Raw genomic sequence first — 17,502 nt, forward strand, 5'->3', positions numbered from 1 at the left:
CAGCCCCAACATGCGGGAAGTCTATGTCCCTGCCTCTGGAAGAGATGACAGCCTACCACCGAGAGTCACAGGTGCTGGGGACATGGAGTCCTTTGAGGAGAAGGCAGCGAGGTTTGCCTCTCCGTTGTGACTGTGCCTTGTATCATGGCCCAGATTTACATCATCACGTCGACAGCAGCAGTATCCCCTTCTACATAGGGCTGGGGCCACTTTATCTTGGCCCATATTTGTGTGCTAAAATTTTATGTGAGAGGTGGAAGGAAGCAGGGTCTGCTGACAATACAGTACCCTAGTCCTCCATAGCTCCTGCTCCCATTCAGCAATCGGGCTTTCCTCCTCTGCTAAACCTGGGCCCAGCACGGGCCCTGAAAGAAAGAGAGCCTAAGGCAAGAGAACACAAGGTTTCTAAGAAGGGCATTTTTGTGGCAGGTGACTTCCAATTTGATGAAATAAGCATTTCCACTGTACCTCCCAGGTGCCTGGGCATGGAGGAGTGGGAGGGGTGAACACCTCCACCACCAATTCCCAACAGTGATCTAGTTTTAGTGCTCTAGGAACATGACACATTTGACAAAAAATACTGAACATCCAATATCCATCTTCATGTCAGGTGAGGAGCCAGACACTTAACCAACGGAATGGGTAAGGCTAATGCGAAGCACTGTAGGAAATAATAGAATGCTATTGGGACACCAAGAAGGGTCATGAAAGGAAGGTCACAGAGGTGACATTCAAGCCAGAGAATGAATGATTATTAGTCACATAAAAGCATAAAAGAAGGAAGATCACAAATAAAGACATGAGATGGTGTTGATGGTGAAGGTGGATGAGAGATAAAAGGAGAAAGGAGAAAAAAAAATTAAATAAGATGTAGAGCGTTAGATGCCAGCCACCACCAACACACCTCTCAGTGCAGGTTTATGTTTTAACATATGTTTTCACCTGTCAGCTGGGAAGAGGCTGTGTGAGTGAACATAAATAGGATCACTATGGCCTTTGTCGACTTGGCCTAAGAAGCTATGCTTTTCTGTACTGCAGGCTGAAGGTGGGTTCTTCATTTCTCAGCTGCCGTTCTTGCTGGCTAAGGTACACATACTGTCAAGGAAAAATATCATCACTCCTCCCGGGATCCTTCTCCCCAAGATGCCATGACCTCTTTGTAAATTTAGTGAGAGGCTCTATGTCAAAGCACTTTGGAAAAGGAACCAGGACCAAATGTGCTGGTAAAATAGGACTTGTAAGGTGGTCAGGGGACAGCTAGGGCTCACAGTATGGAGGCAGATATGGCCAAGCTATCTAAGAGCAGAGGTCAGGTGGTGCAGGGACAGGGCACCACGGATGTCCCTGGTCTTCTCCACAGCAGCCCTCAGGGAAACCCCTGCTATTCTGCCCACCACCAGCCCTGCTGGGGAGTAAAGCACTCAGAGTCGAGTAAAAGACTGGCTAGAGTCTCCCAGCCATTGCTTACACATGCCCAAGTGCCCGGGCCAAGTGCTTTAGGTACCTTGTCCAAGGCTCTCCTAGTGTACGAGGAAAATGAATGCATAAAGAATAATTGTGTGTAATGTGGGCTGAATGTTAGGAAACTCTAGTGGCACAAAGAATTGAGACAATTTGGGAGATGGCATTTGAAAAGCAAGGGGTATCGGTAGAGGAAATGCTCCTCCAAGGCACTTGGCAGGGCATAAAGGGGCAACAGAGGAGGGAAGGGATGTGAGGCTAGAGGAAGGACGTAAAAGGGAAATATTGTGTGAATATTTATATATTTATTTGGTGCTGGAGATCAAACCCAGGGCCTCATGCATGCCGCTCAAGGCTCTACTGCTGAGCCACATCCAGAGCTCTGTAGGGACATTTATAAAGCCAGAAGAAACCGTCCATATACAGTTGTTTGTGTATGAGAACACACACACACACACACACACACACACACACACAAGCCTTGGGAGAGACAGTCTGTGGTAAGATTCAGGTTAATGCTGTTTAGGTGCCAAGACTTCATGAAGAGTTCCGACAAAGAGGCATTGAAAGCAAAATTGGTGAGCAGGACTTGCCTAACTTTTCTTTTCTTTTCTTTCTTATTTTTGGTACCAGCGATTGAACCCAGGGGCACTTAACCACTGAGCCACATCTCCAGCCCTTTCTACTTTTTATTTAGAGACAGGGTCTCGATAAGTTGATAGGGCCTTGCTAAGTTGCTGAGGCTGGCTTTGAACTTGTGATCCTCCTGCCTTGGCTTCCCTAGCTGCTGGGATTGCAGGCATGTGTCACCTCACTAGGCTTGCATAACTTCTTTTTTTGAAAACTGAGTTTCCAGACAATATGAACCTCTTCTTTTGTGCCATGGCACCCAAAAAGGTAAGACCCTCCTCTGCCTTCTATAGGAGGGGTAAGGTGAGGACTAACAATCCATTTCATTCTTGTGATCACTGTCTCATGTTGGGTGTGGAAGGCTAAATCCATTCCACTGACGACCGGATCAAGATTTGAATCCAGGCCTCTTTTGTTCTAGAGTTTTTGTTCTTCCCACTATAAAATGCTGTCCCGAAGACATGACTCTGCACCATGACTTTATCAAACTGTGTCTTTTGTGTGAATAGCATCAACTGTGAAAGTGCAAGAAATTTTATATATATTAAGTATGATACCTACATGAGAGATTATGATGATGATTTGCCATTATTAAAGTGCTTTTGGAAAATTTCCATTATTTATGAGTTCTAAATTTTATTTTTCAATCTGGTCCAAAGGAAGTTAGATTTTTTGGAGTTTCTAACCAGCTAATTATCTAATAAAAATGCAATATAACACCTGCTCTGCCAGTTAACATTTTTTTCTCTTCTGGTCAAGGGCAAATCTGGATGATGAAAGAATCTGTATATTCTCAGACTCTGAAATCCTTGAAGTGATATTTATTGCTGCTGATTTAAAAATAGGAGGGTAAGTGTCTTGAAGCATTTTATCTTTCCAATGCATAATTAATTACCTTGTTTAAAACTCTTATGAAGTAGGTGTTGCAGGTATTATAATCCTCATCTTACATTCATGCATTAATTCATTCATCTTACAAATATATATTAACAGATTAAAATAAAAGAAAAAACAGAGCCCCAGAGAGCTAGTAGATTTACCTCCAAGTCAACAGAAGCAGCTCCTGACAGCTTGGGATCAGAGCTCCTGTTTCTAGGTTCTGAATTTAGGGCTCTTCTCAGTAGAGCATCTTGCCTGTGTCTTGACACTCGTCTGAGCCTTTTGGATATTTATTCTTGATGTCTTAACATTATTTATTTCCATTGTTGGAAAGATGTGGATGGAACCAGCACCTTATAAATCACCCCCTCACTTGTCTCTGAACTCCCATAGAAATGTGATTCTCAGCACTGCTGTAGCTTCAGAAGTCCCGGGAAATAAATACTTGAGGTGGCTTGTGTGCTAAGTCAGTTATATGGGATGGAACCACTTAATTGCTATGAGCAGCTGACTGCAGGTATTACTCAAAGTGGATGAGCCTTGTTTATTTTCTTTGAAGACTGACAATTATTTTCTAAAATGACTTGATGCATTCTCAAAACTTCACAGAAATTGGGTGAGGTATTCTATAATGAATATTGAATATAATGGCCCTCCCTCTTTGCATAGCAAATATCTCAACATACAGGTCCTGTCTTTCTCAGACCTACAGTTATGCTCAAGGGAACCTGTTGATGAGCTCTCTGGCACCTTCCACAAGTGCTCTTGCCCTTCTCCTCTCCACTTCCCCCACCAAAGATGGGCTCCATCCTTCCCATCCACCTCTACTGAGTCCTTTACAGACCTCTGGGAGTAATAAAGCGATTTCATTTTCATTCTTATTTTTTTTCCCCATAAAGCTGTGTACTTTCCAAAGTCAGAGATGGATTTCGTTTCCCATTCATTTGTAGCCTCCAAGTCTTAACAGAGCACCTGGCACAAAGCAGGCACTCAGAAATGTTTGTTGGTGGAGGTGCAAATGCACAAAATTGGTGCTTTAGTCTTTGGTTAATGACATGCCTATTGTTGAGCAAAAGAAGTAACAGGCTTTGACTATTTCTGGTGCTTTCCTACCATGCACAGAACGTTATGACTAAGAAGACACTGCCTCATAGAAGAGGTAAAAACATAAATGGTGTGTAAAATGTCAATTGACTTATTCATCAGGCAGAGGTAGGTATTCATTCTAGGTCCTGCACAGGCTGATGACGGGATATATTAAGCAATGACAGGCACCCCGGAGGGGCTTAAAGCTCGGTAGGAAGAGGTTGACCTCTGATCAAGTAACTACAATAAACCAAATCAAAGGCCTAATGGAAAGAAAGAAGGAAACAGAAAATTAGAAAACTTCAAAAGAGATACAAATCTAGCTCTGGCAGGGAAATGACAGGAAACTCAGTTCCATGAGTTAGCACCACCAGCTGGTCAACAGCAAAGGGCTCCTAACATTTAGATGAAATGGCACTCAGCATCATAGTGTGGTAGGTGTCTTATTTCTACTGTAGTATTTATTCTTCACACTCACCCTACAAGACTCACCTGACTCCTTTATAGATAAAAACTTGGGACCAAGGAGATAAGGTCAATGGAGGGGTGGGGCTGTATTTATAGTGTTGGAGTCTAGAAAACTTGGGTCTGAATTGAGTCATGTGAAGCCTTTTCACCTGGAGGGGGAGCTCATGGTGGCACCTACCTTACTGCCTACAAGGCAGGGAAGTGCTTATTAGCACAACTCTTACTCTAGAGGCCACCAAGAATCCACGATTTCTTCAGTTCCAGACCACACAGCCGGGAAGGGCAAGGCAGGGCTGCACACCCATGTTCTGTCTATCCCAAAGCTTATGCTCTTCCCTCAACATTGTTGCCTTCTTAGACAAACTGAGTAACTTGACATGTATTCGTTAGAATTTTGTCAAAAAGGCAGAATGTGGTTCTTCTGATCATATTCTTAAGGCATTTCTGTCTCAACAATAGATTTTGCTATGTGCTTGAGCTTTGAACCTAATCTCTCTGTCTGTATCTCTCTCTCTTTCATACACACACACTCACACACACAAATCTATATATAGATGTGTGTGTGTGTGTGTGTGTGTGTGTGTATTTTTTTTTCCTTGTGGCTATAATTATACAGGGCTGGTGAGTGGTAGATGAAAGAAAGAAGAAATTAGGGCTCTTTCCTATGTTTTTGAATTTGGAGAGTAGGTCTAAGCTTGAGGATGTGAAGGAAGGTGATTTCAGGTTTGAGTATATTGGGTCTGAGCCACCCCTGGGTTATGGAAGCATAGAGCAAAGTATGACTGGGAAAGACATTGCAAAGGCATCAACAGGAAACTGACCACATGACAGAGAAGGCCAGATGGGTTTGAGCATGGAGTTAAAACGCCAGAAGTGCAGTCTAAAAAGTGTGCCCATTATTCCAGCTGTGTTACACAGACCATACCACTTTTGCAGGCAAAGCAGCAACAGAAGCAGACCTCGGGGGTTATCAGTTATGGTTGATCAGTCAAGAAATGCGTCCACTTCATGAGATCCATGAGGTTGCTTAGAGGGAGCTGGACCCCTATTCTAGAGGGCTAAGTGATGGGAGTAGCCATTGACAGTCTTGGCCTTTATTTCCAGCAGTCAGCCAGGCAGGGTCCCACTTTCTTGGAGAAAACTGGTTTCCTTTATGATATAGAGTCCCTCTTGCCTGCCCTTAGGAGGGACTTGCTCTTTTGGTTCCTTCCTCCCCTTTTCCTGCCATATAACAGCTCAGGACTTCACACTCTCATGCCCACATAGAGTCTTTGGTCCATGAGTCATTTACATTTGCCATCCCGTGCAACTTTGTGTGTATGTACTGATGGTTGATTTGCACAGTCCCCTTTTCTGATCTCCTGGTCTCCATGCATGGCATCAGAGACACTGGCATTGTCTTGTAACTCTGACAGCAATTTCTCCCATAAGCCTGGGTGCAAAAACATGTGCATGTGTTTTGCTGGTAGACATTTTATTTAATGGAGCCCCCTGGCCTGTTTCTAGTACAGCTCCTGCTTTTCCATAGGGGAACTTCTAACATGTGTAGGTGGATAAAAACCCACAAACAAGTCTCAGCAAATCGAATAAAGAGCAGAATGTATGCATAAGGTTTTGTGGGAAATTGGATTAGGTTGGGGTTCATTGCATTCCCAAGAAATCTTGGCGAGTCTTCAAATTCACCAAATAAACTGGGGCAGAGGCTCCCTCCAAGCCAAAGACACAGCACAGGCAGATTTTATTTTGGCTGCTCTGTTCAACTGGTTTGACACGAGCAGCCAAAAACCTGTACTCCACCAGCCTAAATTTAAGTCGGTTTATTATCTCACAAGCCAGCTGTCCATAGGTAGGAAAGTGGCATGTCTGCCCTGACCCTGCTTCCCTGGGACCATTTCATCTGTAGGTTTTGCTTCATCAGCAGTTTCCACGTATTTCATCGAGGTACACCATGGCGAGAAGAGAACGGGCTTTTTCTTCCTTGTTTCTTCAGATACAGAAACATTCCCCATAGCTGCCCTGGCAGCTTCTCACCTCACTGGCCTGAACAGGGCACATGCCTGTCTCTAAAGCAGTCCCTTATCAGGGGTATGAGATTACCATAATGGCCTTTGACTGTTTGGGATTTGTCTCCCAAGCAAGATGAAGTCATTTTTTTTTTTTTCTGAGAGGTGCCATTTGAACAATATGATTATTCTATCAGTGAAGAGGAAGAGGAGTATGGGATTTTAAGTTTGGATAACCAGCAGGGTTTGCTATAGCTACTCTCTACTATAATACGTTTCATTTTAAAAGAGATTAAAAAAAAATACAAAGGGTACTTTTAGAATAGAACCACGCTCAAGAGGACAGACAGATTCTAGGACAAGAGACTGGTTATGAACAGCCTGGCATAATTATAAAGAAAAACCTGGGGATCCCAGGAACTGGCTGCCTGTGTGCAGCGGCCACAGAAGTATCAAAGTATCTCCTGTGTAACCACTGGACTCCACAGAGAGTGAGGGACACCGTGTCAGATACCTCTGCTCACTATCAGCAAGGGTGCTGTTTGGGAGTTGACAGTCATGGTGTGCTGCTTTGTGTGTGTTATAGAGTCTTGGCCACTAGGTTTTCTTGCTGGAGATTATCCCTGTAGAAGAAGATAAGGTGTCCTTGGCATGAAACTCCCTCTCATATATGCACTTACACAGATCACACACACACACACACACACACACACACACACTTACTTTTATGCATATTAAACCATCTCTGTTCTTAGCAAAAGTCATGTCAATAAATCAATAAGTAATTAAAATGGAAACATTTAGTCTGAGAAGGGTATCATCTATATGGAACCAAATAACCTCACCCCCTATCTTCATCTGGCTTTCAGTTTTTACAAATGAATTTATGAGAGACAAGCAAAAACTCATTACTGTTGCAGAAAAAATGAGCAAAGTGGGGATTGCAGATGGGTTGTTTCCAGAGGTCATGCAAAGGTAGTGCTTAGATGCAGGCTTGTTAGGTTACCCATAAGTACAGTGACTATTCATTATTGGAATCCGTTGTGAAATGGTGTGGACCCCTTTTTAGTAAGGATGTTTGTGATGCATTTAAATCTTAGTAATAATTTCCAATTATATATATCATCTTTTCCCTACAACCACACATCTTTCTTCAGAGTAATGCTGTCTACTATTAGTTTTTACAGTATTGTTTCAAAGAAGATGGAAAGATCTCAATAATATCATTAGTGGGACAGAGATGGAACTGTAGAAAGAAGAGAGAAAAGTCAGGAAGTCCTTGTTATCTGGGTTTTTGTGAATGGAGTCTCCACAGTTGTGAAGCTTCACAGAGAATGAATTCACAAATAGCTTGAAAATAGTCATCACTGAATTGACTACTTATGAAATCAATCTCCATTCAAAATCAGTCCCCACTTCACACTAGAATCTTAGTCAACATCATTACTGGTCTCACTTGTAAAATATAGTCCTATAAAAATATTTTATGGACTATAAAGCAAGTTTTAAAATTTTCCAAAAAAGGGAGAAGATTTCACAAATTAAAAAAGTCATATTTTAGAATTGCTGGGATCCACATACAGAAGTATTGACAAGGGATGATGTGGCAGAGACATTATGAGATATTATTTGAAGAGGAGGAGAGCCTCAAGGAAATGACAGTCTAGGCATTATGCAAGAGGAAGGCATGAATCCCAAAGAAATTACAAGATACTTGGATTTTGTAAAATAACTGTCTTTATGATTATTCTGAGAAAGCCCAACGTAAAGTGAAGAATATGTTACAAAATCATGGGAGTTTAGAAAAGTTATACCAAATAAGGAAACACAAAGACAATTCATTCTTTGTTTTTAGAATTAGAGGGTAGTTATAACTATAACTTGATTTTTTACTTGAAATTTACGTTAAATATGCTGAATTTTATTAAAAAACACCAATCAAAATATTTTTCATTCATTTTAAAAGAAATTTGATTCCCATTTCAAAAGAATTTACTTTCTATGGCCCTTTTGCAGGTATGCATTATCATGAAGTAATGAGGAACATCTATCAAGGTTCTTCTCTTTCACACAATCTCATAGACTACTTCTAGTCTGAGACTAGAAAAATACAGCATAAGGGGTACTTGGAATGGAAATATATAAAATTATCCTTATGGTAGTTTTCAAATATGTCCACAATTTTTTTGATATGTCTACAAGAAACAGAGAGTAATTCCTATTCTGTTGATTGTGGGCCACGTTTAAAGGTTTGCTTCCTGCTAATGAACAGAAGTGATGGGTGGGTATTCTGGGATGCATGGACCACCTGGTGCAAAAAAACAGTGTCAGTCTAGAGTGTCAGCACTAGGCCTTGTGTGGAAAAAGGGTCTTTGCAGGTATTATCAGTAGAAGTCATGCTCAATTTTAGGGTGTGCCCTACTCCAATGACTGTGTTCTTATCAGAAGGGAAAACCACACACTCAGAAACTCAGCCACGTGAAGATGGAGACAGAGCTGGGAACACTGCATCTGCCAGCAAGGGGTCTCAGGCTCACTGGCAGCCATGGGAGCCAGAAGGAGGTAAGGATTCCTCCCTAGTGTCTTCTGGGAGAGTCAGCTCTACTGTTCCCTTGGTTTTGAACTTCTCACTTCTGGAAGTGTGACAGGATAAATCTCTCTTGTTTTCAGCCATCCTGTTTGAGGTACTTTGTCATGGCAGCTGGGGACACTGACCCAAGGATGACTTTACAGACTACATTATAAAGGCTCTGCCCTTCCTCTTGGCTCTCTCTCCTGGCTTTCTAATTCCAGAAGGTTAGCTGACACGTCATAAAGTACTCAGGCAGCCCACAGAGAGGTCCCAGGGTGAGGGGCCAAGGACTCTCGCCAATGGCCTTGTGCAGGAGCCATCTTGAAAGAGGACCTTTCAGCTTCAGCTAGGAAGTCACATGATGTGAGCCCCTTCAGTCAAGAGGTCACATGACCACAGCCCCTGCCCACATCCTCCCAGCACCCTTCTAAAAAACCCCGAGACAGAGCCCCAATTAAGCTGCTTTCAAGTTCCTGACCCACAGAAATCTTGCACTGATAAATATTCATTATTTCAAGCCCCTGAGCTTTGGCATAATTTTATATAGCAATGAACAACAAATACAGTCCCCTTTGTTCTCTCAGATCCAATTTCCCCATCTCCAAAGATCTTGAAGACCCATTGCACATGCATTGAGAGCTGAACAGAGATTTCTTCTCCCAAGGCTCTGATAACTTTCCAGAACTTCATTTCTACTCTTAACCTTCCTCATTTCTTTGACAGATGAAAAAGTAGGCTGCTTTCTTTCATGGAGCTCACTGCCACAAAGACCCATTCTCTTTGAGATGTAAAGACTCTCAAAAAAGGGTGATTGCCATTTTCGTGAATGAGCTGTATTATTTTATTACCACATATATTTCCAAAATGATCTGAGGTCTTTCAGATTTCTTTGGAGATGTTCTTAGAGGCAGAGCCTAAGACTGGCATCCTATCCAGTAAGTTTTAGAGGATAAGGCGAAGGGGCTTCTATGTGAACAGCTGGGCCCTGGCTCCCTGACTCATTTCAAAGCTCCCTAATGGCAGCTGTTACTCTGACAACTTTTCCAGTTAGGATCCAAAAGTGGGAGAGGATCTTTGAGAATGGAGCAGCGAGAAGACAGGTACTTCATGGATGTGCAACAGGTTTCCAGAGGCAGACATTGGTCATTGCCTGATTTAGCACAAATTTATCGAGTACCTGCTGTGCATTGGACACCAGATTTTAGGTCCTGGATATGCAAAGAAGAATGAGGTAAAGGCCCATTACTGTCCATCAGAGGATCCAAAACCATAAACAGATCACAATATGCCACAAGAACAATAATGGAAATACAGGCAAAGTTGAATGGAAACCCACAGTGTGGAGAGTGGTGACAGTGAAAGGAAAAGCAGTGTCTGAAATTGGGGTCCCTGATGACTTCATGGCTGTGGCATGCTTGGTGCCTGGGAAAGTTTCTATGCAAAGGTGCAGGATGCCTAGTTGCTATGGTAATGCCCTCCATGAGGAGGCTCTCTGTACTAGAGGCTTAGCCTCTACCATGATCTCAGGCACACAGCTCCTGGAAATAAAGGAACTCTTCTGCTAGACAATCACAATGATTCACCAGTTCTGCTGCTTCTGAGCCTGCCCGCGTAACAGTAACTTTAAACAACGGACTTTCTTGAGAGCTACCCAAAGCTCCTAACATTGCACATTGCAACTATAGTGTATAACAGGAATAAGCTGCATAATGTTGCTAACTCTGTAAATTTCATGAATACGAAGAATAATGCTTGCATAGTCTTTAATCTGATTAATGAAAAACACATAATAAAGATTGCTGGCATAATTTTTCAGACCTGCTTCTCCAACAGAGAGCAGCGCTCCACCCAATTCCAGCTGTTATGTTCAAAATCTGCGTACGTGACTCTTTATTTATTTTTATTTTTTAATTTTTGACTGTTTATTTTTCTAATTTCCCATTGCCCTTTGCCGGAAACTGCTAGTTTGGCTGGGCTGTTCACGGCACCATAGGAGATGATGTGAGCTTGCCAAATGCTTTTTTAAATTTAAGAATCTTTTTGCCTTGTACACTCGTTCACTGTTGGAACTTGTACAGGAAGCACCTCCGAGGAGATAACTGTGTCCATCTAATGTTGAGGGAGGAGAAGGCAGAGCAGAGCAGGAGAAGCAAAGGCAAGTAAGACACAAGCTTAGTACTATAGGCTCATACCCCATCAGTGAATGCGCCAAGCTCTGCTGCTCATCTGAACATAGAAGTCCTGAGCTGGGGCTGCCTATGGTCAGAAATGCCAGCTAATCCTATGTAGTGGGTGCTGTGCAATACTCTAGGAGTTTTACAAACATTAGCTCATTAAATCCTTGTAACAACCTTCAGAGGTAGGTACTACTACCATTTTTATTTCACAAGTGAAAAAAACTGAGGCAGAGCAGGGTTCAAACCTAGGCAGTCTGGCTCTCAACTATGCTCCTCCATATCAATTATTCAATGGTACTGAGCATCAGCAAAGAAGATGCTTTACCCTTTACTACCATTTTTGATTTGGAATATGATTTATAACTGGTGCAAAGCATAATTGCAAGCAAATTATACAGGTCTCACTCTGGCAAGCTTGCTGTCACACCATTGGGCTGATTTGTGTCTGTGCTTGGTAGATACATTTTTGAAAAGCAAAGGATCAGGAGGCAGACTCAGCTGTTTCATGATCATGCTGTAGGATGGCTGACCCGGATCAATGCATCACTGTACATTTTTTAATTCTATATAAATTTTAATGTAATATTTTGGAATGCAATTAATTGAGTGTGCTTGTTGTTGCCTGATCAGTTGGATGTGGAATGATATGGACTGCTCTTGTTAGATAATAAATCTAGGACTCTTGTTTGAGATTCTGGATGCCAGCTAGGGAATCTCCGCAGCTCATCACAGATTTACTTTTAATAGAGGCTGCTTAAGAAAAGAGACTCAGTCTCACATTAGCTGTGCTGTCTCAGTCCTTCCCTTTTTAATCTGCAGATCCAAATATTTTGTAAGTAGGTAAAATCCTTAACCTATCCAAGAATAATATAATCTGACAATGAGTAGTGCAATCTTTCATCTCCTGGGGAAATTTCTCTAGAAGACAAACAGAATAGCCTCCTTCAGAAGCATCCTCTGCCTTTCTGCTAGTTTGAAGTTTGTATCGTTATAGGAATCACATCAGATTTTGATGGGATAGGGGTGGTGCATGGAATTGTAGATATTTAGAGATGTGCATGATGCCAAAATTCTTTTGTGTCCATTATTGCAGTGCATGCTCGAATAGAATATTCCCTACCTTTTTTTTTTTCAATATCCTGGCCACTTGAGGTATAATGAGAAGGTATTTCATCCTATTCCAAAATGCACTTCTTTTTCTTTTTCTTTTACTTTTTGCATTATCCAATCTATGAACTTGAGATGTAGCTTCCAGTTGTTAGCACCTTACAATTGCTGTCATCTTGGTGGTAGCAGGGGTATGGTACATAAAATCATGTTGCTTTTTATAATGGTTGGAATCTTTGGGGTTGTGTGGAAGACTGTTTGTACAGTATACTGGGGTTAATGCATGAGGCTGTTTCTGGGTGAAGGCAGCTGTCCGAGGACCCCTGTAGCCTCAGGTTGTGGACAGGACCTGTTGGCTGAGAAACTTGATATCTTCTGTGCTCCACTTGTGACACACCAGGAGGGCAGCTCTGCCTCCTCACCATCTCTGCCACCCTATCTAGGAAACAAATCCTAACCACACTTTCGCAATGAGAGGCTTTTGTGGCTGTTCATGAATTTTCTTACACGGAGAATCTTTCATATAACCTGACATCAAAGAATCTTTTTAGTTATTGCTGTGGGTTTTCACAGAGCTCTGACTAGGGTAAGGCATTGACCTTGGATGCAAAATTTAGAGGGTGTCAAAATTTTAGTGATCAAGATAATGAATATTTTTCCATGCAACTAAAAAAAATCAAAACCAAAAAAAAAAAAGGGATGGAAAAAAATCAAATTTTAAAACAAAGACAGGTTTTGACTCTTAATCTAGCTGATGCACCTCCTCATTGTTTTACCCTAATCTTGACTCTCTTGGATCCTGCCTTGATTGTTTAAAACACTGTACTGAAATACTTTTTTTTTTTTTTTTAAATCTTGATTGCCAAGGATTTGGTGTCCCCTTAATTTTTGTTCTGGAGGCCACTGCCTTACTCCCTCCATATGAATTTCTACTCTGATTACATTTCTGATACTAGATTGATTATTTCTAATTGTGTGCAAATTGGCCTGATAGTAACTCTCCCCTCACTCATGCACTTGTTCAACAAGCTTAGGATGTCTGCCAAGTGCTGTGCCAGGCACTGAGAATACACTGATGACAAGACACAGTACTGGCCTGTGGAGGACCCTGGTATGCAAATAAAAATAGGAGTAATATATCCCTTAGGGGTGTTGTAAAAACATCCATTCATTGATTCATTCTGAAATATCCACCTCTGTGTATGCCAGCCACCATACAGGCCAGGGTCACCTGGGAACACAAGAAGAGAATAGTCACTTCTATTTGGATCAGTATGTCCTTACAAAGTGCTCATTTATAGAGGTCTCACAGGAGGAGGTAGCAAGAAATCCTTTTGGAACTCAAAAATTGCCATGGCTAGTTCAAAGGCAGCCCCTTGGCCTAGAGCTTAATAAGATACATTTGATAAATATACATTTTGTTCAAGGAGCATTCAAAGGAATGAATTCCTATAAGTAAGGAGGTGATGTCAAAGTGGCCCTCTGCCCAACTTGGAATCTCTTTGTGAGCCTTGATTCTGGTGGGTTTGCTTCAATGGTTCTGTTAGTCATTAGCTGTGTGACCTTGGTCAATTTATTTAATCTTCCTTCAACTATTTCCTTTAATAAGGTCAATACCACCACATGTGCAGGTCTTTAGCAAGATTATGGATCTGCAAAGTGCTACATAAAGAGTCTGGCTTACACAAGGTACTCGGTGGATGTGCATTTCTCTCATTTCCATCTGTTTCAGTGGAATGGTAGGTAGGTCAGAAAGTCAGAGCGAACCCCACACCATCCAAACCAAAGCGGCAAAGAGATTTCATGGTTGCTTTTATGCCAAGGACTCTGATCACACAAAGAATAGTACCACTCTGTTTCTTTGCATTAATATCCTAGAAGCAAGGTAGATAAGGAATTTGAACTATTTAAGTCCATTTCCACCAGCACAGATGGACTGGCTTCTCCAGAAAAGAGGCCAAAGCCGGGTCTTCACCAATAGCTTCCTGAAGATGTGTATCAAGGACAGGAGGAACCCACAGGCCGGGAGCAGGGGAGCCCTGAAGGCTACAGTAGAGATGCAAATTGGGGCTGTGTCATGAAAACAAAAGTTAAGCCATAAAATGTCACTTCACATGCAATTTAAGAGAGATCTATGAGAAATAAACTTTACAAAACTGCTCACATATATCAGTGTATTACAGGTGCCTGGCAAAACATTGCCATGAAAATATGCAGTGTGCTGTATGTATAAATCTGTCCTGCATTTTATGGTTCCATATACAGAGTCATAATGTATATAAAATAGAGGAACATGGAGAACCAGTTCATTGCTTTAACCCATGCTAGACAAATGGATTAGAATGATCCATCATCCCATACAGCATCAAACCAACAGAGTTTACATCTCAAAAGAATGCAAGCGGCAGCAGCAGCAGGTCTCGTGGCATTTTTATTGGGTAGCAGGTAGGTCAGGAACAGACTGAGATCTCTTGACTGCCAGCGATGACCAAGGTCTCCCTAAGCACCTTGCATTCATTATCTCACTTCAGCCAGGGACTACTGTTCCCATTTCAGAGATGGAAGAATTGATACCCAGAGCTGCTGAGTTAATATAGAAGGGCATACAGGCAGCAGATGGTGCCGTGTAGTGCAAACCCTGTGAAAGCAAGTGCTTTGTACAACACTGCATCCTCAGCTCTCAGAACAGTGCCTGGCACTTAGGAAGTGCCCAATAATATCTGATGAGCCAGTGAGTGGAGACAGAACACCCAGGCTCAGCTGACTTTACATTGGATGTTCTTCTCCAATCTTTGCACTGATGAGAAGAGCAGAGAAGCTTGCTGTGCAGAGGAGATGTTCCTGGGGTGCAGTGAGAGGTGAAATCTCTGGAAGGAGAGGTTACAGAGAACCTTTGGGAATCTTCACAGTGTTACCAGCAAGTTGCTTCTAGGAGCTGAGTAGACTGTGCGGAGCAGGGTAGAGGTAGCCTGGGATCCAGAAAGAGCAAGATGCAGAAAGGTAGCAGACCCAGTTATAAGCCTCAGTACTGTCTCTTGTTAGCTGTCTGACCTTGGAGATGTCACCCTCCAAAAGGAGCATATTAGTGCCCACTTTATTATATTCTAGGCCGGACCCAGTTTCACAGGCCAGAGAGTGTGCACAACCCTGGGGAACCCTGGAGTTGTGTAACACAGCAACCCTGCTCTGGGATAGGGGAGTGGTGCACAAGAGTGAGAATCCACAAAGGAAGTCGGCCAAACCTGAGTCCAAATGCTTGCTCTGCCATTCTCAGGCTCTGTCACCTTCTCTGCCTCAATTTCCTTATCTGTAAATGGGAACAAAAGCAATAGAAACCTCCTAGGTTGTTTTGAGGATGAAATGAATTAATACATACAAAGCCCTGGAAGACATGTCATAAGTGCTTGAGGAATATTTCATTATTATTATTTTATGTCATTTAAACACTGAACACAATCCATTCTATGGTAATTTTTGCAGTCTAGACCGGAAGCTTCTGGAAGTCAAGGATTATGTCTGCTGATACATTTATCACCCTTTGCCCAGTGCTGGGAAAATACTGAGTCTTGCTAAATATTTGTTGTATTAATCTCAACCAGCTGTTTAAAACATAAATTTAATCTTTCACCTTATCTCATCATGAATTAACTTCTTGTGCTTCAAATCTTGGGACATTTGAGCCAAATACCTATGAACTTGTTTTAATTAAAATGTTTAAATTTCACTAAACTTCAGATTTTGCTAAATTTTCCTCCCCACCCCTCTTAGTCCCATGTCAAATCCTCTTATTTTGAGAGAAATTAAAGAAAATCTTTTTAACTGGCTATCTGCCAGGAATCCACACATGATAAAGGCTCCTATTTGAAAGTAATTCTTTATCTGCTGCTGTTCTTTGTGCCAATACAATTAAATAGGAAAAAAAAAAAACCCATAAAGGCAACACTTTCTACCCAGGACCCAGCATAATGTACCCTTTAAACTTTCTGGGTCCAGAGTTAGAATCTAGGTCACTTGGCACTGTGTCTGCCACTTTCAATCTTCATTTGTCTGCGACAGTATGGGGATGGTTGGGCACACATCCACGACACGGTCCAGCTCTGTTCAAACAGATCACAGCTTCCCTACATTAGAGGGGAGAGGACTGAGGTTTTCCATACCTGCCACACCATAATGGTGAGTGGAAGTGACCAATTGCTAGAGAAATTAGAAAATTAGACAACCCCCCCCCCCCGAACAAACCCATTGATTTTCTGAATTATGGTAGGAATTTGGGTAACACTTTTAAAGTACTAAATCATGTATAAGTGATACTTCTAGGCTCTCACTATTATATGATTTAATTTAGTCACCACAGAAAATAAGGTAGGGACAATGAATCTCTAGATTATAGATTGAGAGAGGTCAAATAATTTGCCCAAAGGCACACAGCTGAAACACAAATCCAGGTCTGAATCTAAATGCAGTGTACTTTAAACAGTTGGGTTCTGGATTCAAAAGGATCTAGATTTAAATTCTAGGTCTACCTTTCAAGAACTCTATTGTGCTGGGGACTCTATTTGCTTTCTACGTCTCAGTTCCGCCATGTGTAAAGTGGAAATAGCAATGAGCTCTGGCTACTTGGCGTGTCCATCCCACTTAAGCAGATATGGCCTGACACCCTGGGAGCCCCCAGACCCAACAGGGGCATTTGTGCATGATTCTGGACGTGGCCGGGTCGGGTCACCTCCTGGTGCATTTACTCCATCCTTGGCCCCGAGGTTCTCCACGCCCATTCACTCTTTGTGTCTACTTTAGGCCTCCCTGGCGTTGGTGACCTGTTGCACAAACTTGTTTCCTGACTGCAGGCACAACCGACCTGAGTTGCACTTCAGATAGTCACTCATGGTTCCTGTACTGGACCTTGGGTGAGAGGCTCCTTCTCTCCACCAGGATTCCGAGGCTGTCTCTGGCCAGTTGGCTTGCTCAGTAGTTCAGGCTCAAGGTCCCTCCTCAGGAGGTAACTCTGATCCAGAATGAGAAGCCAAGGCCCAGGCAAATAGGTTCCCGGAGTAGGGATGGCAGCAGCTTTCCCCCCTGCTGGGCATTGTTAATTTTCAGCTCCCATGCCTGGGGAATCTGG

The sequence above is a fragment of the Urocitellus parryii genome, chromosome 7 (genome assembly GCF_045843805.1).
Source record: "Urocitellus parryii isolate mUroPar1 chromosome 7, mUroPar1.hap1, whole genome shotgun sequence".
Lineage (NCBI taxonomy): Eukaryota > Metazoa > Chordata > Mammalia > Rodentia > Sciuridae > Urocitellus > Urocitellus parryii.